At 42.3% G+C, this 14,604-nt stretch overlaps 1 non-coding gene across 1 annotated transcript; it reads right to left on the bottom strand.

Moving 5' to 3' along the window:
- Nucleotides 1-3,690: 3,690 nt before the first annotated feature.
- On the bottom strand, nucleotides 3,691-3,763 carry TRNAG-CCC (transfer RNA glycine (anticodon CCC)). The gene has a single exon. It is a non-coding gene; the product is annotated as a tRNA-Gly (tRNA).
- Between the last annotated feature and the right edge of the window lie 10,841 nt (nucleotides 3,764-14,604).

Below are 14,604 nucleotides of genomic sequence, written 5' to 3'. Positions count from 1 at the left end.
ACTGGTGATAGAAGCAAGGTCTGATTCTGTAAAAAGCAGTATTGCATAGGAACCTGGAATGTTAGATCCATGAATCAAGACAAATTGGAAGTGGTCAAACAGGAGATGGCAAAAGGAAATGTCGACATTCTAGGAATCATTGAGCTAAAATGGACTGGAATGGGTAAATTTAACTCAGATGACCATTATATCTACTACTGCGGGCAGGAATCCCTCAGAAGAAATGGCATAGCCATCATGGTCAACAAAAGAGTCCGAAATGCAGTACTTGAATGCAATCTCAAAAATGACAGAATGATCTCTGTTCGTTTCCAAGCCAAACCATTCAATATCACAGTAATCCAAGCCTATGCCCCAACCAGTAACGCTGGAGAAGCTGAAGTTGAATGGTTCTATGAAGATCTACAAAACCTTTTAGAACTAACACCCAAAACAGATGTCCTTTTCATTATAGGGGACAGGAATACAAAAGTAGGAAATCAAGAAACACCTGGAGTAACAGGCAAATTTGGCCTTGGAGTACAGAATGAAGCAGGGCACAGGCTAATAGAGTTCTCCCAAGAGAATACACTGGTCATAGCAAACACCCTCTTCCAACAACACAAGAGAAGACTCTACACATGGTTATCACCAGATGGTCAACACTAAAATCAGATTGATTATATTCTTTGAAGCCAAAGATGGAGAAGCTCTATACCATCAGCAAAAACAACACCGGGAACTGACTGTGGTTCAGATCATGAACTTCTTATTGCCAAATTCAGACATCTTTATAAGTGATACTAAACTTGCATAGTGCATATACTATATAGGTCATAATTATAGTACTCTGAGAATGAGGCTTTTAAAGAGCTACAGACTCTTTTGTTCCCCTCAATGGCTTATAGGCTATTGATTTTCATTTGAAATTGATCAGTTATCTTTCAGAGCTAACAAATAGCTGGAGAGTAGACAAAGGGACTAGGACAAATTACAAGGTTACAAAGCTCCCTGTTCTTAGTACCATTCTGCTATTTGTGGGGAGGGCATACATGTTCCCCAGATTTCTTCAAGTCTTTGATTAATCCCAGTTTTGGATAAGTTTTTTTTTTTTTTTTTTGCAAGTTTTCTTATTGCTTTTATGGAGGAAAGAATTTTCAGAGGGCTGTGCTCCATAACTTTTGCTGATGTTCTCAACTTTCTTGAGTATATTTGTGGCACAGATGTTAATACATGCCAGCAAGAGCTTATGGTCTAGCTGGAGAGAGAAAGAATATGTTCAAGTATTATAGAGCAATGGAGAATGTTTTAGAGTCTTGCTACTAAATTGTTGTCTAAGGGCCAGCATCATCAATAGCATCCGAAACTTATAAACGGGACAGAATCTCAAGTCCCTCCCTATATCTACTGCATTTTAATATTTTAGCAAGATCCATACATGACTCATATTCACATTGAAGTTTGATATGCATTAATGTCATGGACCTCTTGCTAGGTTAAGCAATGCCAGATGCTGCTACCCACAACTCTCTATCCCAATCTTAGTGGCTTAGCACAATACTTTTATATTCAATTTCGATGGCTGGGAGCTGTCCACTATCTGATGGCACAGAGATCTAGGCTCTTTTTACTTGGTGACACTATCGTAGAAACACGTGACTCCCAAGTTTTCTACTTAAAGAAAGAAAGAAATGGAGCTAGCATGCTGCCTCTTAAATGCCTCAGCCAAGAAGTGGCACAGAAAACTTATTCTCACGTCTTTTGGCATGAACCATTCACACAGCTCCAAGCTAGCTGCAAGTAAGTTGGAGAATGTAGAGATGGTGTGCTTGGATTATTTTTGGAGCATCATTTCTGTTACTCTCCTTCAGAGAGTTTCATATCATCCAATAAGGATATTAGGAGGAAGGATAAGTCCATTCTTAGAGGAATCCTAGAAAAAAGTTATAAAGAAAGTCTATCTTTGGTTTAGGGCTTAGAAGATAGATTGACTCTAAAAGTTAAACCAGCAGAGAAAGGTAGATATGAGAGAAAGAAAGGAGAGCATTGTTGGAGGAAGGCATCAACATTTGTTCAGAGGGAAAGATATGCTGAAGATATTTCATGAAATCATCTGTGCTCACTATAAACTTGAAAACAAGTATTGCAGGATAGCTTCTTTTGAATTTGATTTGGGTAGACTGAATGAGTTGGGATTGTGAATTCTAACAGGCAATAACAAGTAAAAGTGAAATTATATCCTTATCCATCTGCCCAGGAAAGAACAATGGAATAGGGATTAATGAATGTAGACTGGACCTTTGGAGACTGCCTATCTAATCCCTACTGTATTAGACATTCACTCTGGGGTTTGAGGTCTGACTGTTAACACTGCTGAGCTTTCAGGGAGTGTCAACCTAGATGAGCAGTTTGTAAACCAGCAGTCCTTGACCCTGGCTGCAGATGAAAATCATCCACAAAGCTTGTAGAAAGTTCCAGACCAAAGGAAACACTCTCTGGGGATGTGGTTGAGACATCTGTATAAATTCTTGATAAAGAAACCCTGGTCTGTCCCAGTGGGCTTCAAACTTTAATGTGCCTATAGATCATGTGAGGATCCTGTGAACGTGAAGATTCTGAGTCAGTGGGTCAGGAGTGTGACCTGAGATTTATTTATTTTTATTTTTGGCTGCCCTGGGTCTTCGTTGCTGTGTGTGGACTTTTTGTAGTTGTGGCGAGAAGGGGCCACTCTCCCACTGCAGTGCACACGTTTCTCATTGCAGTGGCTCCTTTTGTTGCAGAGCAGGGGCTCTAGGGTGCAAGGGCTTCACTCGTTGTGACGCAGGGGCTTAGTTGCTCCAGGGCATGTGGGATCTTCCCAGACCAGAGATTGAACCCGTGTTCCTGCTTTGGCAGGTGGATCCCCAGTCATTGGGCCAGCAGGGAAGTCCTAGATGATTCCGCACTCCTAACAAACTCCTACAAGATGCTGAGGCTACTGGTTCTGAATCCATTGAGGCCTGAATCATGTTAAATAATTCATCGATTTTAAAAGTTTTTTTTTTTTTTCCTTCCAACTTCCCCAGATTGGGGAGCGATTTTGGCATTGTCTAGGAGCAGGCTGGGTGGGCCCAAGCAGAGAAGCCTCTAGAGGAAGAAGTGAAATGTTTGCACTCAGAGGCTAATCCATTGCCTCCTCCCGGGTATCAGCAAGATGTGTGAGCTGGCGCTGCTCATCTCTCATGTCAACACTCCTCTTACACTGAAGGCAGGCAGTGCTGCCTCTGGGGATGTGAGACAGACTGATCAAAGATCAGAAGGAGCCAGAGTTAGGTCATGAATCAACACACACTGTGCTGTGCCCCTGGCGGATGAAGACAGGAAGAAGCGTGAAACTGGGAAAATCATAGGCAGGAAGCACCCGGAATCCAGCCAGTCACTTTCACATGCATTATGCCAGTTCATTCTTTATCAAAAATACCCTCAAAGTTGGCATTATTACCTGCATTTTCTAGATTAGAAAATTGTGACTCGCAGAAGGTAAATGGCTTATCAGCCTGGAAAACATCTACATGACACCCAAATCCATCTTTTCTTCATGAAAGCGCACTAAAAGTGTCTTAAATCTTTTTTTAATATTTATTTTTATTTATTATTTATTTGACTGCAATGGGTCTTAGTCATGGTACTCAGGATCTTTAGTTGCGACATGCAAACTCATATGGGATCTAGTTCCCTGACCAGGGATTGAACCCAGGCCCTCTGCATTGGGAGCACAGAGTCTTAGCCATTGGACCATCAGGGAAGTCCCAAAAGTGTCTCGTATTTTAAGTCATGTTGATACCGGGTAGAGGAACTGGGGTGACACGTCATCCACTTCTGAATCATTTTATCATGGACATGTTGGACCTGTGGTCCCCCTACAGCTTCTTTCTAGTATTTTCCATCCTGTGCAATTAATCTAATGATATGGAAACAAGAAGAAACACTATAAATGGAAGCTGTGCAAAAGGAGGCAATGATAGCCCAAGAATTGTGGAGAATTGTTTTCTTGGTTCTTCCCATCTTTCAGAGTCTACCATCATGAAGGTGAGGAAAAGGAAATACATCCAATGCAATATAATTTTGATGTATTGAACATGGGGGTACATGTGTCCTTCTGAATGACAGTTTTTTCAGGATATATGCCCAGTAATGGGATTACTAGTCATATGATTGTTTTTAGTTTCAGTTTTCTAAGGAAACTCCATACTGTTCTGTACAGTGACTGTACCAGTTTACATTCCCACCAACAGTGTCAGAGGTTCTCTTTATTCCACACCCCCTCCAGCATTTGTTGTTCGCAGATTTTTTGATGATGGCCATTCTGACTGGTGTGAGGTCAATACCTCACTGTAGTTTTGACATGTGTACACTTTTTGTTGTTGTTCAGTCCTTAAGTCATGTCAGACTCTTTGCGACCCCATGGACTGCAGCATGCCAGGCTCCTCTGCCCTCCACTGTCTCCCAGAACTTGCTGAAATTTATGTCCTTTGAGTCAGTGATGCAATCTAACCATTTTCATGCTCTGCTGCCCTCTTCTCCTTTTGCCTTCAATCTTTCCCAGCATTAGGATCTTTTCCAGTGAGTCAGCTCTTTGCATCAGGTGGCCAAAGTATTAGAGCTTCAGCTTCAGCATCACTCCTTCTAGTGAATATTCAGGGTTGGTTTCCTTTAGGATTAACTGGTTTGACCTCCTTGCAGTCCACAGGACTCTCAAGAGTCTTCTCCAGCACCACAGTTTGAAAACATAAGGATACTTGATCTTATGTGTATATATATATTTTAACCTATATACTAGCTGTCTCAATCATCTGCTGGGACAATGCTTGGAAAACTTTTCCTGAATGGGCTAGATATGTTTTAGGCTTTGCAGGTCATACTCAGCTCCATAGAAAATTTGTACATTGAATTGGTGTGTCTGTGTTTTGTTAAAACTGTGTTTACAAAAATAGACAGTGGGATAGATTTGGTTCCAGGCTGTAGTTTGCTGACACCTGCTCTAAGAGATCGGAGAAGGTGATGGCACCCCATTCAAATACTCTTGCCTGGAAAATCCCATGGGCAGAGGAGCCTGGTAGGCTGCAGTCCATGGGGTCGTGAAGAGTCGGACACGACTGAGCAACTTGACTTTCACTTTTCAGTTTCATGCGTTAGAGAAGGAAATGGCAACCCACTCCAGTGTTCTTGCCTGGGGAAGCCCAGGGACAGGGGAGCCTGGTGGGCTGCTGTCTACGGGGTCGCACAGAGTCAGACACAACTGAAGTGACTTGGTGGCAGCAGCAGCTCTAGGAGATAAGTCCTATGAAGACCTTGTCTTGTCTCCAACAATATGCCCAGCATTAAAAGTCAGTGCTTAGTATCAAGTGGCATGTAATAAGCTTACCTATTTATTTATTATTATTATTAGTTTTGGCTGTGCTAGGTCTTTATTGCAGTGTGTGGGCTTCTTTAGTCATGGCATGGGAGCTTAGTTGCCCCACAGCATGTGGGATCTTAGTTCCCTGAACAAGGTTCAAACCCACATCTCATGCATTAGAAGGTGGATTCTTAACAACTGGAAGAGGGAAATCCCTAATAAATCTAAGTAAATGAGTGATTGAATGAATGAATAACGTAATGAATGAATTCACTACCTCAGGGGGACACAGGAAAACACAGGAGAACATAGACAATGAAAGAAGTAAGTTGTAGGCTTCTGAAGCTGAAGTCCCCCCTTCTAAGACAGTGTGCTATCTCTTCTGTCATGACTTGTCACAATTCTTAAAAACAGATTTTTTTTATTTTTAAAGTAGGGTAAGACTGGAGAGAGCCCAGTAGAGAGAGATGGTTAGATCATTTCTAGCAGATTAACTCAAGTCCCTAATGGATCTTAAATCTTTGTGAAAAATTAGAAAAATGGAATCCTCTGTCTCAGAGCCTTGCCCAGAATTATTATGTTGTAGCATCAAGCATCAAGGCTATTTTGGAGCATGGGGGAAATGGCCTAGTTATCATTCCTTGCATATTCCTTGAGAATTGAGTAAATACCATGGCCTTAAGAACTCAGAGCCTTAGGTCTTAGATCAAAAGTTGGTTTGTGTTGACTAAACAGACTGGGCAATATAATCAGCCACCCCAGAGAGGAAATGAGACCAGTCTGGGGCCACTGAGAAGATGTGAGGATAAGTGGATAAGACCAGTGGCAGCTGGTAGATTATTTCTCCTTGAGAGTAACTCTCACCCATGCCTCTTCTGGCCAAGACAGACATCATCACTCTAGGTGACTGTAAAATGGGCATAGAAGCAGTTGTTGTTTAGTTGCTAAGCCATGTCTGACTCTTTGTGACCCCTTGAACTGCAGCACACCAGGCTCTCCTGTCCTTCACTATCTCCTGGAGTCTGCTCAAACTCACGTCCACTGAGTCGGTGATGCCATCCAGCCATCTCATACTCTGTCACCCCCTTCTTCTGCCTTCAATCTTTCCCAGCATCAGGCTCTTTTCCAATGAGTTGACTCTTCCCATCAGAGGGGGCAAAGTATTGGAACTTCAGCATCAATCCTTCCAATGAATATTCAGGGTTGATTTCCTTTAGGATTGACTTGTTTGATCTCCTTGCTGTCCAATTGACTCTCTAGAGTTTTCTCTAGCACACGCTTCAAAAGAATCAGTTCATCAAGTCAGGTCTTATAATGATGCTGTTTTCATGAGGCTGCATAGTCCCTGATCTTGGGAGCTTACGTCTATGTAACAATTCAGTCATCAGCAATTCTGGGGCATCACAATGGCCTAACAAGACTTTATTTCATGAAGATTATTCTTCACTCTTTCAGGAAGACTTATTTGAGGGACTTTCTGAGAATCTTTAGGTTCCACACATTAGGGGTTTGAGAAAAATAGGGCATTTGTTTGCAGAAACATTCCTGCCATCTGGGAGAGGGCATTTTGGAAAATAATGAAGTTTCTGTAGGTCCAGTAAGTTCAAAGATGCAAACGTGAGGCATACTAATGAAAACCTGATGGAATTGGAGACCCAGAGAAAGGACGAAGAGAGACAAGAGGAAGAAGAAGTAACTGAGGAACTAAAGAGATCCACAATGCTAGAAATGGCAAGGGAATTATCTTTATTTGATGAGGCACTATTAATTTTTGAGAATTATTCATGAAGGATGCAGGAGCCATTCAGAATGCAATCCAGTGCTACTGTGTTATCTATGATGAGAAAAAAGAACTACTACTAAGATATCACTGGATTGTTTTTTCAAGCGAGTAGATAGAATTGAATCCAGTGAGGAATAGTACCTGTGCCATCAATGTCAGGCATGGGTGAAATTTCAGCTTGCCCTCCACCTCCTATTGCTGATGACCCTTCAGCTCTACCATCTCCTACCTCCTCTCCCTCCTCCAGTCAGCAACTTTTCTTGTCTGTCCACTTGACGCCAGCCCCTGTACACAAGCTGTTGTATTGTACTACTGTACTTTCAAGGTACTATACTGTAAGATTAAATGCTTTTTTATTTTTGTGTTTGTTCTTTCTGTATTATTTGTGTGAAACGTACTAAAAACCTATTACAGTACAGTACTATATATAGCCAATCATGTTAGTTGGGAACTTAGGCTAACGTTGTACTTACGAACAAATTAGGCTTACAAACTTGCTCTCAGAACAGAACTCATTCATATGTAGGAGACTTACTGTACAAGGAGGGTATGTGGACCTGTGCTGCCTCCAGGAACCTAAGACTAAGCAAGGAAGGGCGGGTAACATATGTCATGGGCTAGTGTCCGAATTCAATTCTGTTCAGTTCAGTTGCTCAGTCGTGTCCGACTCGTTGTGACCCCATGGACTGCAGCACACCAGGCCTCCCTGTCCAATACCAACTCCTGGAGTTTACCCAAACTCGTGTCCATTTAGTTGGTAATGCCATCCAACCATCTCATCCTCTGTCATCCCCTTCTCCTCCTGCCCTCAATCTTTCCCAGTATCAGGGTCTTTTCAAATGAGTCAGCTCTTCACATCAGGTGGCCAAAGTATGGGAGTTTCAGCTTCAACATCAGTCCTTCCAATGAACACTCAGGACTGATCTCCTTTAGGGTGGGCCGGTTAGATCGCCTTGATTTTCTGCAAATTAACTCTTGGAGGAGTTTTGTCCCTCAAAACAACTATCTATCTAAAACACATACACAATCATGGCACAACTCTAATGCTGAGCTTCACTGACCTCTGGTTAACTAACAGGTCACATCTAAAGTCCTGAGCTTGGCCACTGGGCCTCTTTGTGATCCAGTCCCCACTTACTCTCCACTTTTACCTCTGACCTTGCTGTTTCCTGCCTCAAACTTTTTGCTTGTGTTGTTTCTTCTGTCCAAATTATCTTTCCCTTCTCTTTTGCATGGTGTTTACCTCTTCATTTTTTTCTTTTCTGTAAAGTCCCGCTAACTCACCCAATCATGATTGCTACCTCCCTTCCTGGGCCCCTTAATAACTTTATTTTTATTTTTGGTTGCACTGGGTCTTCACAGTAGTGTTCAGGTATCTCCTGTAGCAGCGCATGGGCTGCACAGCACTCAGGGTTCAGCAGTCACAGTTCATGGGCTCTAGAGCATGGGCTCAGTAACTGTGCTTCATGGACTTGATTGCTCTGAGGCACGTGGGGTCTTCCTGGACCAGCAATAGAATCTGTGTCCCTTGCATCAACAGGCAGATTCTAATCCAATGCACCACCAGGGAAATAAATAACTTTATTAATGGTCTATTCTGATTTTGTTGCCCGGATTACAATCTGGGAATTCCATCAGGGCAAGGACTGGGGCAGTTGTTCCTGCCCTGATGCCTGACAGGCTTTTAATAAATGTTTAAGGTGAATGAATGAATGAGTAAATAGATGGACTCTTGCTAGAATGTGAGCTCTCAGAAGACAAAGGACCAAGCATTTTAACTCATGCATTGTCTGAATTTTACAGTGTCCGGCAGTTAAGAAAAATGCAGTTATTACTTGTTTATAAAATAAATAGGCTATTGAAAGAACATATCTTCCTTCTGCTAGTAGAAAAGTCTGGATGCTCAGGGGAGAGTAGCTGCCTTGAATAGAGACACTTCATACAAGCACACTGTGCACAAATGTCACCCTAAGTCAGTATTTCAACCAACTTCAACCCAAGACCCTTGTGGCATCCCTTAATTGATCACCTTTAATTCATTAGCCTGGGGCAGTATTGGTTAATGCCAGGTTGTCATGGGGCAATTATTGGTTGAACCCCTCTTGTTGCCCAAAGTATCCTAGTTTGGAAGATAAGTTGTGTGCTATGTGATAGGCATACATTATATGTGCATGCTCGTGCTCAGTCGCTCAGTCATGTCTGACACTTTGTGACCCCGTGGACTGTATCCCACCAGCCTCCTCTGCCCATGGAATTTTCCAGGGAAGAATACTGGACTGGGTTGCCATTTCCTTCTCCAGGGAATCTTCCCAACCCAGGAAGCGAACCCGTGTCTCTTTTGTCTCCTACAATTGTGGGCATATTGTTTACCACCAGTGCCACCTGGGAAGCCCAGGCATACATTATAGGTCTCAAGTTATTAATGTTTCCACAAAGCTCGAATGTGATAGCACTGGAAGATGGCAATGAGGTGAGAATGATGAGAAAAGTGGCCACAAATTAAAATGCATTGAAGCATCACTAGGTGAGCAAAAGGAATTGCACAGTGACAGTACGTGTGTGTTTGAGGGCTCCAGCAAATGTTTCACAAGAGAGTCTGGCATTTAAGAAGAGCCCTGATGAATGAAGGATGGGTCCGGCTTCTTACATTCCCCGAAAGCATCTAGACAGTCTTTTCCTGGCTTGTGCTGGTTTTCTCTCTTGCTCTTTTTCCCCCCTTTTTTAGCTAAGTGTCCTCACCCTCAAGAATGTCTTTCCTCCTTTTATGCACTTGAATGTTACTCATTCTTTATGATCCAGATTGAGTCCTACAGTTCAGGGCATCCCACAGTCGCACTGATTCTTATATTCTTAAATGCCTGTAGATCTTAAATCCTCTTCAGTTGGTTTGCCACTTAACATATGGTGCCTTTTAACTTTCATTGCCATGTGCAGCATCTCCCTTAACTCTAAGCAAAAGGAAAATCTGCTGGTGAGAATCCAAAAGGTTTGGCTGGGGGAACAGGCGATGGAAGCCAGCCCTCTTGGAATGAATATGGGAAGAACATGGGACTGAGATTCAGCACAAAGCAGGAGGAATGGCTCCTTCCTGGTGACCTGGGGCAGTAGACTTTCCATGGATGTACAGGGAGAAAGGAAGGAGCCACACGAGACTCCAAGGTAGACTTTCCTGGATTTCCTGGAGTTACCTTGGATTGAGCAACCGTTGAGTATATGGCTCCAAGTGATGGTGGCAGAAGCCCTTTCCTGTTGCTGACATAAGAAAGCACTGGTTTCTTCCAGATCTTACTCATACCCACGCTCTGCCCAAGGTAGGGAGGTCTAGGAATGGTAGGCTGCCCAGAGGCACAGGTGCAATGATGGAAGGGAAAGCAGGTAGACTCTTCTGGCTGCTGGCGTAGGGCAGGGATGTTCCCATGAGGCCCATAGATTCTTCAGGAGCAACGGACAGTCACTGATGGACAGTATCAATGAGAGACCACACAGGAGAGGAAGAAACAGCTCCAGAATAATTTCCCTATTTTAATTCAGAGAAAAAAGTTGGAGAGGCTGAGATACCAAACACTTGGCTGAAATGAATGAATTCCCTGATGTTAGTTCGAAGCCGGTGATCTGGGAAACACCTATATTATGTTAGTTCGAAGCTGGTGATCTGGGAAACACCTATTAAATTACATGCTTTTCTTTATTTTTTTTTTCTGTTTTCTTCCTATTTCCTCCTTTCTCTCATTTCCTTCCTCCCTTTCTTCCTTCCTTATTTCATTCCTTCCTCTCCCTCCCTTCCTGCTCTCCTTTCTTCTTTCCTTCCCTCCTTTTCTCCTTTCTTTTTCTATCAGTCGACTTCAACTTGAATATACGTCCTGGAAAGAATTAGCATCTAGATGTAACCATTTGTATCACCACAGTATTTATCCTGATGCTCTGAATTTGGTAGGTCACAGGTGCTTAATATATGCTTTCTGATTGAATGTTGGGCTGAGAATGTTCGATAGATACTTTCTTTGCCTGAATCACTCTTGAAACGCAGACATCGGACATTAACCATGGCTCCTTGATTATGTAAGAGGGGAAAAAAAACCCTCATGAACAAGAAGTCAGGGTCTAGAACCCAAACAGTCTGAACAGAAGAGAATACCTAGAGTTAGGAAGCTGGCTGGGCACAGTGTGTCTTCCTTGAGCAGAACACAGCATCCATCAGGTCACCATGGGCTCTTGCATGCATGTGTGCTAAGTCACTTCAGTCATGTCTGACTCTTAGTGACCCCGTGGACTGTAGCCCACCAGGCTCCTCTGTCCATGGGGATTCCCCAGGCAAGAATACTGGAGTGGGTTGCCATGCCCTCCTCCAGGGAGTCTTCCTGACACAGGGATGGAACCCGAGTCTCTTAGTCTTTTGCATTGACAGGAGGGTTCTTCACACTAGCACCACCGGGGAAGCCCAGTCATGGGCCCTTAGATAGCACCAAAGTGGCCAGTTAAGGGACGGAGAAGGAAAGTAAGAGAGGAAGATTCACGATTCTTTTGATTTTATTTTGTGCATGAATTGGGAGATGGTGACAGAAACTTCTGTTTGGGAATTGGTTCATATGTGGCTACTTTGACAAGTTTCCAAATCTCTTTCTCTTGCTGCTGCTTCTGTTAAGCCATTTTGCCATCACCACCATTGATCTTCTAAGCTCAGCCCTCTAAGTGCTTTTAAAATTCAGACACCATTCTGGACTACAGAAAGCAAGAGTATACTCATGAATCCCTTCCTTTCTTCCTGACACCTCCATGGATGGAATTTCACACTTACAGCAACTTTCCAAAGTGTGGGTGACCTTTTCCACTTTAGAAAGAGCTTCTCTTTGGATGGCCTTGACTTAGACTTCCTGGTAGACCAGGTCTGGCGGAGGCTGGAGATCCTGGCCCAGCTGGTCTCCAAGGACATGTTAGGAAGCACTGACTTCAAAGTTTAGTTTAAAAGCAGCATCTTTAGAAAAACATACCCCTCAAGAATCTGATTTTTCCCCCCAAGAATGAAGAAGAAAAGCACCACAAATCCTCTTTCTTTACAGCCTTCAAGAAGTTGTCTTAGAGGCATTGCTTGCTCAGGACAAAGACACTGATATTGCATGAATCACCTGCTACCCTTCTGTCTAATAATTGTAAACTACAATTTCCTTAATTGTCCATGCTTTACCTGCCTCTATACCTTTTGATATGCTATTCCTGCTTCGCAAGACATGCTACTCCCTTATTCCCTTGGATAGGCCTATTAAATACCTAACTCTTCTTTCCAGAAGCACCCAACCCAAGAGCACCTCCTCTGTGAACCCCTCCAGGCTTTCTCCCCAGATATGTGTCAAACTACTTTCTCTACTAATCTTTAATTAGTAGAGAAATAATATTTATAAAAAATAATAGTAGATAATAATATTTAATATTTGATTCAATAATTAAACAGTAATTGCTGCATGCCAGGAACTCTGCTAGGAACTGGAAAAAATAATGAAATGAGATATAGACATAGAATCTTGTCATCAAGATTCTTAAAGCTTATCTCTGGCTGTATAGGTGAAATGATATGCTTGTATATTTGTTCTGTGCATAAGAGGAGCGGGGGTCTCTGGAATATGGCTGTTTGGGTTCATATCCTGGCTCTACAACCATGTAAGCTGTAAGACTAGCAATCTAAATGCTCTGTGCCTCAGTTTCCTTATCTGTAAAATGGAAAATTCATATCACCAGTAGGGCTGTGATGAGAAATAAGTACATCAACATTTACAAAGCACTTAGAACTGTGCTTGAAATTTACTAAGCCCTTTTTAAATTTAGTTATTATTTTTCTAAAGTCTCTTTCCCTTGGGGTAGGCTCCTGATATTATTTTTTGGGTACTCCAAATACTTAATGTGTAGAATGTAGCATACAATAAGTGCTTAATAAATATCTGTTGAATGAATGAGCCATTATATAACAGACTAGTTTTAAAAAGGAAAGACACTAATTCATACATCTCTTCCAAGGCAGGAAATTCACTATTTGTTCCCTTAAGACACTCGGCTTTGACAGCCATGCATGAAACTGTATTAAGCCTCGAGAACTTTCCATCCACTCCGGTGGCTGCTATTGATTTTACCTACTGAGATATTTGGCTCCTTCATAAAATGAGAAATTATTCACAAACAAAACAGGAAAACAGTCTTTTAATGCTTATATCTACAATTCACATGTGATTTAACATTTTTTTTTTCCTTTTGGATAGGAATGAAATATCTCTCTCCATTTTGGATAAGAGTGAAAAATGGCTCCAAATCAATTGGTTATTTGGTCCATAGTTATTTCAGAAGATGTATGGAGAAGAGAAAATAATTTTATAAACTGATTTTGCTTGAAAACAGCAGAAGATTGGATTTCCTCCCCGACTCAGCCAGAAACCCAGATTTTTATGTTTCGGGGTTTGTTGTAATGGAATTTGCCAGTTAACTAGGTCAAACATTTAGCTTGAATCACCTTTCTGCTCTTTAATGATTACTTAGGTAAACTGGCTAACTCAATTACTTTTTTGGAATAGGAGGAGAGTTTTGGTTCAATGAGAGCAATGCCATACCCTGCAGGGATCTAAGAGCCTTCTCTGCCTTTTTACTTAATAACTTATTCTTATTGGGATCAAAGTCTTTTGTTAATACCATATAAGCCTGTCACTGATCCAAGTGTTCCCCAAAGTTCACAGTCAGGTATTAGGTATCACAATAATACCTAATATATCATTATTCTCTCTGCCCTTTAATAATATCCTACTCAGGGCTTCCCTGGTGGCTCAGTGGTAAAGAATCTGCCTGCCAGTGCAGGTGACACAGGTTCAATCCTTGGTTCAGGAAGATCCCACATGCCACAGGGCAACTAAGCCTGTGCACCACAACTGTTGAGCCTGTGCTCTAGAGCCTGGGGGCCGTAACTACTGAAGCCTGAGTGCCCCGGAGCCTGCGCTCCGCATCAAGAGAAGCCCCCACAAAGAGAAGCCCATGCGCGACACCTAGAGAGTAGCCCCACTCACTGCCAGAGGAAAGCCCGCGCAGCAACAAAGAGCCAGCGCAGCCAAAAATAAATGAATGAGTTTAAAAATTATTAAAAAATAATAATATCCTAGTCATGCTACCGATTATCTAGCACCTTTCACATTTCAGGTCTTTTCCATGCGATATATCACTTAATTCCCATGACAGTAGCCCAGAATCATCTTCGTGACAATCTCAGTGGCTTATCACACTAATGCTTTGGTAAAAGTATATATTTCACTCGTGTCTCAGTTCAAGCACATGCTTCTAGGGTGGCTTCCACAGGGATTCAGGGATCCAAGCTTCTTCCATAGTAACTCTGTCCTCCCCCAGGACATAGAAAAGCTCCAATGGACCCTTCCATTTACTGGGAGACCAGAAAAGAGTGTAACAGGTTGAGTTGTGTTCTCCATGCTTGAGTCCTAAC

The sequence above is a fragment of the Bos indicus genome, chromosome 21 (assembly GCF_029378745.1).
Source record: "Bos indicus isolate NIAB-ARS_2022 breed Sahiwal x Tharparkar chromosome 21, NIAB-ARS_B.indTharparkar_mat_pri_1.0, whole genome shotgun sequence".
Lineage (NCBI taxonomy): Eukaryota > Metazoa > Chordata > Mammalia > Artiodactyla > Bovidae > Bos > Bos indicus.
Note: the sequence above shows the minus strand (reverse complement) of the source record. Positions and strands in the feature narration are given on the sequence as shown.